This window comes from Syngnathoides biaculeatus, chromosome 15 (genome assembly GCF_019802595.1).
Source record: "Syngnathoides biaculeatus isolate LvHL_M chromosome 15, ASM1980259v1, whole genome shotgun sequence".
Lineage (NCBI taxonomy): Eukaryota > Metazoa > Chordata > Actinopteri > Syngnathiformes > Syngnathidae > Syngnathoides > Syngnathoides biaculeatus.
The window spans coordinates 1388206-1400530 of record NC_084654.1 but is presented as its reverse complement, the minus strand read 5'-3'; the positions used below and the strand labels follow the sequence as shown (position 1 = coordinate 1400530).

At 39.3% G+C, this 12325-nt stretch overlaps 1 protein-coding gene across 11 annotated transcripts in view; it reads right to left on the bottom strand.

Moving 5' to 3' along the window:
- dicer1 (dicer 1, ribonuclease type III) overlaps nucleotides 1-12325 on the bottom strand; it is a 266759-nt gene that overhangs the window by 176235 nt on the left and 78199 nt on the right. The gene's annotated exons all lie outside the window — the stretch shown is intronic.

Below are 12325 nucleotides of genomic sequence, written 5' to 3'. Positions count from 1 at the left end.
CAAAGGTTGTGGGTTCAATCTAGAGATCTACTGTCCAAGTGTTCTTGAATAAGATACTGAACTAACAGTTGCTCCTGATGATGGAATAGGTGAATGTTAAGAAACCATGTTGTTGTTGTCCACGCACCGCGCAGCCAGGCACCTCATCTCATTATTTTATGCTGTATTTTAGTCTACCGTCATAGGTCAGCAGGGCGAAGAGGAGGGGGCTCAATCCACAACCTTGAGGGCATGCTCTGATCAGACTGATGGTGGTGAATGTGTTTCTGCTAACACGTACTGCCCGCAGTTTCCCTCCAACATTTAACATATACTTGCAAGTTTTTTTGGCTTGTTGATCAGAGGTGGTAGCCTTTTCACACTGCAATCAGAAGGGTACAGTTGTCTGTTACCCAAATCCTTCAGAGCACGGGAGGTAGTGATTGGCTGAGGGGGGTGGAGGTGGTTGGTCCCGGTGTTCGGTTCCCTGTGGCCATTTTCAGTGTGCTTTGGTAGGCTATCCTGGGATCCTTGGTGTGGGTGGTGACCATTGTTCCCTCTAAGCTGCGCACTTGGAGCACACACTGAGTTGTGTTAGATGAAAACAGAATACAATTATTTGCAAAACATCTTCAAACTATGTTTAACTGAACAAATTACAAAGATAAGATATTCAATGTCCAAACTGATACTTGTTTTTGGCAATTAATCATTAACTTGGAATTTTTTCCCCTCGTATTTATGTATAAAAAAGGAACAAAGAAAGAAAAAAGGAGAAAAAGAAAAAACAAAGAGAAATTAATTTACATTCATTAAAAATTGGGTAACAATTCAAAAAACAGAATAGGAGGACTTCTCTAATCCCCAAACAAACCCCCACCAAATCCGATCCAGTTAGTCATTGTCAGCCAAGGCCACATCCGTAAGTAAGCAAAGAGAACAACCCCAAAAGGAAAACAATAGCTATCACAGTCGTCAAAAAAGTTGAAAAAAAAATGACACCACCTCCAAGCACCCCATAACAAATATCCCAAAAACAATGTACAATTATTTACACATTTCCTTCAAGTAAACTTCCCGAGCTTCAAATTCTCCCAACATCAAAACCCCTGGATTCCAAAAAAAAAAAAAAAAAACAATGAATTGCACACAGGCACAGCATAACACACTTAGGGGAAAACAATAATAATAATAATATCATCAACAAAAGTGGGAATAATTGATGGGAACCAATGAACAAAATTAAGATACTTGATTTCACATTATGAAGTAACATATTTTGATGTTGTGGCAAACTTTGTCCAGTTTTACCAATGTCCCTCAAACTTGTCTTGTTCTTGCCTCAAAATGAAAGTTAACGTCTCCATTTTAAAGATATCTTGGACCTCTTTCATAATCCAATCCACAATTGTGGGAGTATTCTTTATCGACCAATTCCTTGTAATAGCTTTTTTGTTTGCTAGTGACAAAATACTGTTTATGTATTGATTTTCTGGTCCCTTTACAGTGTCCGCTATTAATCTCAAGCATAAAGTTTCAAATTTTAAAGGAATCCTGACTTTCATAACTTTCTCCAAATTTTATGTAATGACTTTCCAGTATTTTAAAATTATTGGACAATCCCAAAACACATAAAAATGTGTCGCCTTATTCTCTCCAGAAGCTCTCCAGCAGGAGGTACTTGCTCCCGGCGAGAGCCTCTGAGCTGGAACTCTTTCAAAACCTAACTGCATTTTACCAACCAAACTCTCTCCAAGATAAAGCATATGTACTTTTCCACTGGTTGGAGATTATCTTTTCCCAAGTTTCCACTTGTAGTTTAAGATTACTTTCCTTTTCCCATTTATCTTATATATATATATATATGTATATATATATATATATATATATATATATAGAATCATCACCCTCTAACACTGGTAATATTCTATAAATCTTAGATATGTTTCCACCAAGGAATATCTTCACCATAGATTACTTTGTGATTCCTCGTTTTTCATTATTTTCTCAAAGAAATGTCTCAGTTGCAAATCTATAAAAGTCTTGGTTAGTTAATCTGAACTGGCTCTTTAGCTCCTGGAATTGTTGAAGTGCACCCCCCTTCAAAAAGATCACTGTGTATGATAAACCCCATTTCTGCCCATTTTTTTAATCTTATGTCAAACCCGTTGGGTGGAAAATCTGAATCACATCCAATCCATTTTATAATCCAGTAGGGTTCCTGATGCTTGTTTTCCTTAATTATTCTTTGACAGCTCTTGATAGATTAATGGGTTGGTATCTTTTAAAAACTTGACCAAGCCTATGTTCCCTATGATTGCTTGTAATGGAATATTGCTTGATATCGTGCAGTCTATATCTTTCCATTTTGCTTTCTAGGAAGGGTTACAAATATCAACTAAGGTTTTTATCTGCACCGCTTGATAGTAATTTTTAATATTTGGAAGAGCAAGGCCTCCTTTGTCTTTTGGTCACTGGAGAGTCTTATAGTGAATTGTTGGTCTCTTACTCTGCCAAATTAATCTTGATAATTTGTCCAATTCTCAAAATGTCCTTTTTGGGATCTCTACTGGTATATTTTGGAACAAGTAATCTGGGAAGCACGTTGATTTTTGTTTCCACCCTCTGTCCTAGTCCTTAAAAAGGAAGCAGGTCCCTGAAGGGGTTGTAGTTCTCTGATTTAATTGTCTCCAGATTTATAGGACTATCCACCACTAAATATTTGTTTTTTAATTCAAATGTACATTGAGTTATTCCTTGATGGGCTGGCTAGGGGAATAGTTAGATGACAAAATTTGAGTTTTGTGGGTGTTCAATTTATAACCGGATACTAGGCCATATTCTCTTAGAGTTATTTTGGGAGGGATTTGGATGGGTTTCCCAAATATATCAGAATACTATCTGCAAAAAGTGCAATTTTATGTTCTTCATCCGTCACCTTAATGCTCTTAATCTTCTCATTCTGTTTGATCCACTGACTCAGTGGGTCGATAAAAAGAGCAAATAACAGCGTCGAAAGAGTCGTATTTTAGCAATTGGTTTGTGGTATAAGGCTCGTATGGTCTTCGTAAAATCACTATGGAATTGAAATCTCTCTCTTATTTTAAAAAAGCCAACCGACAATGAAACGCTTTCTCTGAGTCAAGCCTAATAGGACAGCTTCTAGTTGGTTATTGTTTATGTGGTTAATTACATGTAGCGTTCTCCTGACATTGTCTTGTGTTTGCCTTTGTTTGATAAAAGTTGTTTGATCCAACTGTATAGTATGTGGGAATATTGTTTAAAGGTGTTTTGCTAAAACTGAAGTGAAGTTTGTAGTCCACGTTCAACAACCTGATTGGCCGATAGAGCAGTCTGTCATATCGTTCCCTTTTTTGGTATTACTGTAATTGTTTCTCTCCAGGATGGAGGGATTTCTCCCTTCCTCAAGACCCAGTTAAATGTTCTGAGCAACAGTGGGGATAACAAATCTTTAAAAGTCTTATAACACTCTCCTGTAAACCCATCAAAACCTGGGGTCTTGTTGGGTTTTAATCTAGAAATTGCCTTTTGAAGTTCATCTATGGATACATCAGCCACTAATATTTTGTCCAAGTCTTCTGTGATTGTTGGGAGACAGAGTGGTAGAAGCAGAGGTTCAAGTGAGTTATACCCTCCACATTCCATCTGTGTATAGAGCTTTTGGTAATATTTTTCAAAGATATTATTAATATATCCAGATTTGTATTTAATTTCTTTATTAGTTGGGTCTTTAATTTTGTATATTGCCCTCTCTGCTTGTTGTTTTCTCAAACAATTTGCCAAAATATTCTTTACTACCTACTTCAAAATACCGCTGTTTCAAAAAATTATGTTTTTTCTGAATCTCTATATCGTAGATTTCTGTTATCTGTTTTTTATTTCCCTGATTTTCTGACTAATTTCCATTTGGGTATCTTTGTTGTGTTTTTTTCCACGTCTTCCAATTGTTTTTCTAGTTTGTTCAATTTCTCTTGTTTTAAATTATTGTGAAGTGCCAGTTTAGTAATGATCTTCCCTCTCAGGACAACATTACCTGCATCCCAAATCATGAGAGGGGAGACTTCCCCATTATCATTCTCTGACAGGTATAATTTATTGTATTCTTTGAGTTCTTCTTTTATTTTCCCCTTCACTACATTTAAATTAAGCTTCCAAGAAAACAGATTTTTACTGTTTTTTTAATTTAAATCCAAATAAACTGGGATGTGAGAGATCCAATAACCCAATTTTACATGACTTTACAAAACCAATATCTTTACTATAAATAAATAAATCAATTCTCGAATATGTTTTCTGTGGTGGAGAATAAAAGGTATAGACTCTGGCCGAGGGGTTTAACTCCGTCCATACATCACAAATGCCCATCTCTTTTGTAATCTTTTCCACTTTTTTGGATGTGGTATGGTTTTGTGTTTTACTTAATGTTGATGCATCCCATTTTGGATTCAATCTCAGATTAAAATCACTGCCACAAATCACAATTCCTTGGGCTTTTGTAAACATTAAATTAAAGATTTCTCTGTAAAATTCCCATATTGCACCTGGGGCGCATAAACATTTACAAGAGTAATTTCTGTACCTTCCAACCTCCCCACAACGACATTATATTTTCCTTCTTTATCTATGATTTCTGATATCTTTTGAAAAATCACCCTTTTCGATGTAAGTGTAGGGACGTGTCTGTGTCCTGTTTTATATGATGATGAATAGACCTAATTAAAACCCTGTTTATTAAGTTTGGAGTGCTGTCTTGGTTAAATGGGTCTCCTGCAGGAGTCGTACATCAATCCTATCTTTTTTCATTTTGCCCAGTATTTCGTTCCTTTTTTTTTAATTAAGTACATGCTTAACATAAGATGCTATCCTTATTGAAGAGGGATTTGATTTTCCATCATGATTCGAATATCACTTCTAAAGTTATTACCCCTTCACTCACATGCAGTAACAGCATAAATAAATGAAAAAAAGAGGAAGAAAAGAAAAAAACAAATAAAGAAACAGGAAACAAAACATGAATAGAACCCGACCATTATAAATCAAAAAGATTTCACCAGTGTCTCAGTGTTAATTTCCTGTTTTGAGGTCATGATTATGACCCTATAGGAGCCGTGATGTTTTATTGGCTCAGAGGCGAAGACTACACGTCGCTGACTGGTGAGGGCCCTGCTTTAAGTATTCTGAACAGTCCATAGTTTATTTACTCAGGTCTTCCCCAATCCTATATACTTTGTTAATAATGTCATAGAAGTAATCCAAATTTTATAGCGATTTTTTTTCCCCCCATTTTAGATTTTTTCCCCCCCAATCGCCATCACCTTGCCTCTTTACCACACAAAATTATTTGTCCCAACAAAAAAAAATTTACCGGTCAGTCCGTCTGAAGATGTCTAGTTTCTTTTTAAAGACAACCCGTGGCGTCTCAGCCCTCGTCTCATGATTCGAGCTCTGCTCCACATCAGGTTGTTGACTCTGTCAGCCCAGTTTGCCAGAAGTTGCTGTATCGCCATGAACATACCTCTCTTCACCGAGTCTTTCATAGCCTCCTCTGCTGAGTTTTACGTGCGTGTCTCTCCCTCGTAGAACACCCTCATTCTCTCTGGGAAAGGAGTTTGAAACCGAATATAGTTCTCTTAAGCACCCTCTTCGCCTCTGCGTACTCCCGGTGCTTCCTGACTATTGCCGGAGAATAATCATGGTCCAAAAACACTTTTTTTACCTGATGTAAAAGTCCTCCTTTTTGCCACACTTGTTTCAGGATTTCCTCTTCAGTTTTGCTGCTTCAGAATTTCACAACAGCAGATCTCAGTGGTGCGTCTCGAGGGGAATTGGTCCTTGTGTGCGGTGAGCGCATTTTATCCTCAAAACGTTGGCGTGTGGAAAATGAAAATGTTCTTTCAATAGATTCTCCATGAACATCATCGTCGATGCAGAATTGTTCTCCAACCCCTCCGCTACCCCATGAATTCTTATATTGTCCCGTCTTGCTCTTCCGTCTTGCTCAGTTAGTTTGTCTTGCAACTTAGCCTGTAACTTTAGCAGCTCCCTCATAGCTTCCTCGAGTGTTTGGATTTTTTCCTCTGTGTTTTTGATTCTCTGTTCAGCTTCATCCAGTGTGTTGTTTATGACCTTGATAGCCTTTCTTATTCACCGGAGAGTTTCTGCACTGCACTTCTTCTGTCATCTGTGGGACAACTTTCTTTTTTTTTTTGGGCATATTATAAACACCTCTGTCTTCTTTAAATTCATGTGTGGAACAAAAACACAAAGTGTACAGCGTTTATAAAGCAAAACTTTAATGGGATGGGGGAACTCTTATTTTGCTCTCTACAGCATGGCTGCTCAACTGGAGATCCTTTAACTTGGAATTTTATGGCTGTAACCCATTCAGAAAAAAGACGGGACGGTCATGCTTACCACTGTGTTACATCATTTTTACTATGAACAACAATCAATAAGCGTTTGTGAGCTGAGGACACTTCTTGTTGAAGCGTTGTAGGTGCAATATTCTTTCCCATTCTTGCTCGATGTATAATTTCATATGTTCAACAGTCCGGAGTCTCCATAATTGTATTTTACGCTTCATAACACAGCACACAATTTCAATGGGAAACAGGTGTGGACTGCAGGCAGGCCATTCGAATAGCCACACTCTTTTACGCCACGTTGTTCTAATACATGCAGAATGTAGAAGGCATTGTCTTGCTGAAATAAGCAGGGGTGTTTCTCCAAAGTCTGTACGTGCCTTTCAGCATTAAAGCCCAAGGGACGTGCCTATAAACATTCTAAAACAGATATTGTAATTAAAAATTACATATAATATTATTCACTTCAATGTCTATACGTAAAATAGATATGAGCGACCATGTCATCTATGCGCAAAGTCTCACTCGACATCCAATTGGTAGCCATATTGCCTGCAACGTCATCAGCAGACGTGACACTGGGACATTCGCCATTGAAAACACGTAATGCCACCTGCTATGGGAGAGGAACAACAGAGATTTTCCCGACGCACCTTCTGACACTGAAGCTCTTTTCGAAGAATACAACATCTCACAATAAGTGAAGTGACCGGGGCAGTTACATAAAGCCATGTATGTCAAAATCATGTTGTGTGGTGAAAAAAAGGATGGGTCCATTCCGACTGCCTTTAAAAAAACAAACAAAAAAGAAAACGTACTAAAAACCATGCTTTTGGTGTCACTGGACCTTTAATGATAAAGCTTAGATGGAAAAAGATGACACACTGTGGCAACTCCGAACGAGACAAGCCAAAAGGAAAAGAAGACTCTCAAGCCATTTTTTAATCATTATGCCACACTGCATAGGGTCATTCCCTATTTGGAAGAACCATTTGGGCCCAAGTTTTAGTTTTCTGGCTGATGTTTTTGATGCTGCCTCAAAATCTCCATGTAATGTTCTTTCTTCACAATGCAGTCTATTTTATGAAGAGTTCCTGTTCCTCCTGCAGGAAAATAGCCCAAGAACATGATGCAGCAACCTCTGTGTTTCACAGTCTGGTGTTTTAGAGACATTTGTGTTGGAGAAGAACCAGGAAGTGATGTTTTTTGCAGAAAACAAATGTTAATATTTGGTACAGTAGCCTTTGATTGCAATTGCAGAGGTCAAAGGTTTCCTGTAGTTGGTCACCAGGTTTGCACTGCAGGAGGGATTTTGGCCCAGTCATCTACACAGATCTTCTCGAGATCAGACAGGTTTCTGGGCTGTCGCTGAGAAACACCGAGATTCAGCTCCCTCCAAAGATTTTCTATTGGGTTTAGGTCTGGAGATTGGCTAGGCCACGCCAGAACCTTGATTTGCTTCTTATGAAGCCACTCCTTGGTTTTTCTGGCTGTGTGCATCGGGTCATTGTTATGTTCAAAGACCCAGCCATGATCTTCAATGCTCTGACTGAGGGAAAGGGGTTGTTCCCCAAAATCTCACAATACATGGCCGCGGTCATCCTCTCCTTGATACAATGCAGTCGTCCTGTCCCATGTGCAGAAAAACACCCCCAAAGCATAATTCTACCACCCCCATGCTTCACAATAGGGATGGTGTTCTTGGGATGGCACTCTTCATTCGTCTTCCTCCAAACACGGATAGTGGAATTATGACCAAAAAAATACATTTTGGTCTCATCTGACCACAAAACTTTCTTCCATGACTCCTCTGTATCATCCAAATGGTCATTGGCAAACTTAAGACGGGCCTTGACATGTGCTGGTTTAAGCAGGGTAACCTTCAGGGCCATGCATGATTTCAAACCATGCCATCTATGTGTATTACCAACAGTCACATTGGAAACGGTGGTCCCAGCTCTTTTCAGGTCATTGACCAAGTCCTGTCATGTAGTCCTGGGCTGATTCCTCACCTTTCTCAGGATCATTGAGACCCCACGAGGTGATATCTTGCATGGGGCTCCACTGCAATTGAGATTGACCATCATGTTTAGCTTCTACCATTTTTTTTCCAATGATTACTCCAACAGTGGACCTTTTTTCACCAAGCTGCTTCACAATTTCTCCGGAGCTCTTTCCAGCCGTGGGGAGTCATACATTTTTGTCTCTGGTGTCTTTTGACAGCTCTTTGGTCTTGGCCATGTTACAAGTTTGAGTCTTACTGATTCTATGGGGTGGACAGGTGTCTTTATCCAGCTAACAACTTCACAGGTGCATTTGATTCAGGATAATACATGAAGTGGAGGTGGACTTTCAAAGGCGGACTAACAGGTCTTTGAGGGTCAGAATTCTCGCTGATAGGGGTTCAAATACTTATTTGCAGCTGTATCACACAAATAAATCGTAAAAAAAAATACATTCTGATTTCTGAATTTTTCTTTTTAGATTATCTCTCTCACAATGAACATGCACCTAAGATGAAAATTTCAGACCCCTCCATGATTTATAAGTGGGAGAACTTGCAATATAGCAGGGTGTTCGAATATTTATTTGCTTCACTCGATGTGTGAATTTAGAATAAATCCCCATAGTCAAACTGGCAACATATAACAAAGCACTTGTATTACGTTTAAGAATTTAATCACACACAATAGAACACAAAACAATAAAATAGAAGTACAAAGACAGTTTGCAAATGACAGAGGCAATATCCACTGGGATGTCGAGTGAGACTTCTGCAACTTTGCGCATGACTGACACGCCCTTCGCTCATTTTTTTTTTTCATATAGACATTGAAGTGAATAATATATGTAGTTTTCATAACAATGTCTATTTTTAAATGTATATAAGGATGTCAGTAGACCTTTAGAGAGGCAGTACTTTTTGTGTCTAAACTTTTGACCTCAAAGAAAATGTAAAATTCTCTCAGAAAGTCTCTCATTAGGCATTTAACAAAATTACATAATTTTGGTGACCCTGACTGACCTGAAACAAGAGAGGTTTAGGGTGATGATTTCAGACAGTAAGACAAAAAATGAAATGTGTTTTCTCAGTGTATGTAAACCTCTGGCTGGTTTCAATTGTGTACACACACACACACACATAGATCCACGCAAGCACGGACGCACTCACTCACTCACACTCACACACACACACACACACACTCACACACACACACTCACACACTCACACACACACACACACACACACACACCACACACACACCACACACACGCACGCACGCACGCACGCACGCACGCACGCACGCACGCACGCACGCACAAACAGGATGCTGCCTCGGTTCTCGACCACAATCCGTTCCAGAAGGCCGGTTGAAAAGGGAAACGTTCGAAAACCGAAGCGTGTTTTCATATTACAATGAATGGAGAATTAAATAATGCATCCCAAGCGTTTTTTTGTTTTTCATGATAACAAACTGCATAGTAGAAATGCATGTTAGTTTTAATAGAATAACTTGAAACAAGCGATAATGGGGGGGGGGGTTGTTTTTATTTGCATAGAAAGTACTAACGTACAAAAATTTAACTTAGAAAACGAGGTAGGGTTAATGGAACAAGAGAAAAAAGTATTGGAAAACACCCGTTTCAAATCTCTTTGGTGGGGTGAATCGCCCGTTTTTAACCAAGAAACTAATGTAGACTGTTTTTGCCGTCTTTTGAGCTCCTTCCTGAAGTGGCTCATAACGTCATTGAAATTTGCAGTGCTCTGCAACATTCTGCTTTGTTAGGGTTCTACAAAAATATGGATGTTGTTCCATTTAGCGCAGATAGCTTTTATATTGGCACTTGACACATCCTTCCTGCCTTCAGCCTCATCAGACAACATCTCCTCCTCAGTCTTCTTCTGCTCCTCCTGAAGGTGCAGAAGTTCCTCAGTTGTGAGCACGACCCGATGGTCCTCAAGCTGGTCCTCAACATCATCGGTGTCCATCTCCAAATCCAGATTTTGGCCCATTGTCACGATTTCATGGATGAGTCGACAATCCTGTGGAGACCCTATGTCACCACCAGCAGCTGTTGAAGGCCCTGCAAGAGCTGCAAGACCTTCGAAGTTGTGCTCATCTACACATTCGGGCCACAATTTCTTCCATGCAGAGTTCATGGTCCTATGTGTCACCTGGCTCCAAGCTTTGTTAACAATGGTGATGCAGTGGTAAATGTTGATGTGATTTTTCCAAAAATCACGAAGGGTTAGCTGAGTGTCACTCGTCACCTCAAAGCATCTTTGGAACAAAATTTTGTACACAGCTTCTTGAAGTTGGCAATGACTTGCTGGCCCATGGCAAACAACGGAGTGTATCCCACTTCTTTTGCTTAATTTTTCGAAGCATCCTCGACTTGCTTTCAATTCAAAGCCCTCAGGAACTAGACTAGGGTCTTTTCTTTTTAAATCTGTATCCAGATACCTAGCTTTGGCGCAAATCCCTTCCTCTCCAATACTATCCTCAGCTAACTGCTGCTCGTTTACGAAAAAAAGAAGCAAATTTTCGACTTCCTCGAAGATCTGTGGCCTCTCCTTGCTCAACACAGTTGGCTCCTTAAGCAATATCACTTGCTTTGAGAGCATCCTTGTGTTTCAGAATGGTGCTGATCATCGATTTCGCCATGCCATACTTTTTCGAAGCTCAAAAACACACACACTAGATTCGCATTCAGCTATCAAATCCTTCTTGAAGTCGACAGTTTTATGCACCACTTTCCTTTTCTCAGCACCAGCAGTTCCACTTGTCTTCTTTGGAGCCAGGATCAGGGGGTTAATATTGCTCAATTGGAAGAAAAAAAAAAGTCATGTTTTGATAGCCACCTGACGCCATAGGAAAGCAATGGCGTCAGGTGGGCGAGAGGTTGCACTGCGGAACGAAAACTCTTGGGATTCAAAATTCCCCATGGATGACACAGAGGATGACATGCTGTGGGACCAAATTGGGATCACTGTTCATGAATTCAGGAGGCACTAGAACCGAGACCAAGTCACCAAGGGTAGTTAATAATAGTTGAATAATTTTCAGATTGGAGATGAGCCAGATGTTGCTTTTGAAGTCTTGGCCAAGGATGTGTAATGTAGAGGATAAACTGCACTATGCACAAATGTTTTATGCACAAATATTTAATGCAAAAAACATTTAAGCCAAACAGTGTTAAATATTTTTTTCAGACTGTAATATGTGTTAACAGTATTAATAAAATGTTATGCCATCATTGAGCATTTATTTTAGTTGGTTGAGAGATTCTGTTTTTGACAATTACAGGAACCAGGAAAAGCATGTCCTGTGGCCTGTCCCGAGATTATATTACGGCTACATCAGCACATGCACAATGATTATTATTAATGATTGGAGTACAGACTTTTATTGAAAAACAATACAAGTACAAACTTAACAAAATATAAATACAGAGGATTCCCAATATTTTGAGCATATGGAAATTGGTGGTGCGCATTGTACACATGTGGTAGGGTTTTCCTGATTTTTTAAGTCAACTTTGGGGCTTCGCATTATATTTCAGGACACATGCTCAAGAAATTACGGTAAATCAATCTACAAATTTTTTTGCCATTTCCAAACCAATCCGCACGATTAAAACTTTTTTTTTTTGAGGACCCACATTCAATTGGACCACATGCTGGGAAAGTGGTTTAAAAAAAAAAAACAATCTTTGCAACTGGCTTTTCAAGAGACTGGTCAATATATTTTCCATTTCAGCAATGGTCCATGCAAGCTCTCCATGGAGATGATTGCCGCACGGAAAACATCATATAGCAAGACGTGTCGGCAAATTCAGGGACAAGCTTAGGCAACGACAACATCGTCGATAAAAGCCCATTGTGTGACGTCGCCCCCCACGATACGCATCATCTCTTCAACTGTGCTCAAAAATCGACTACGCTGACGGTGGAACACCTG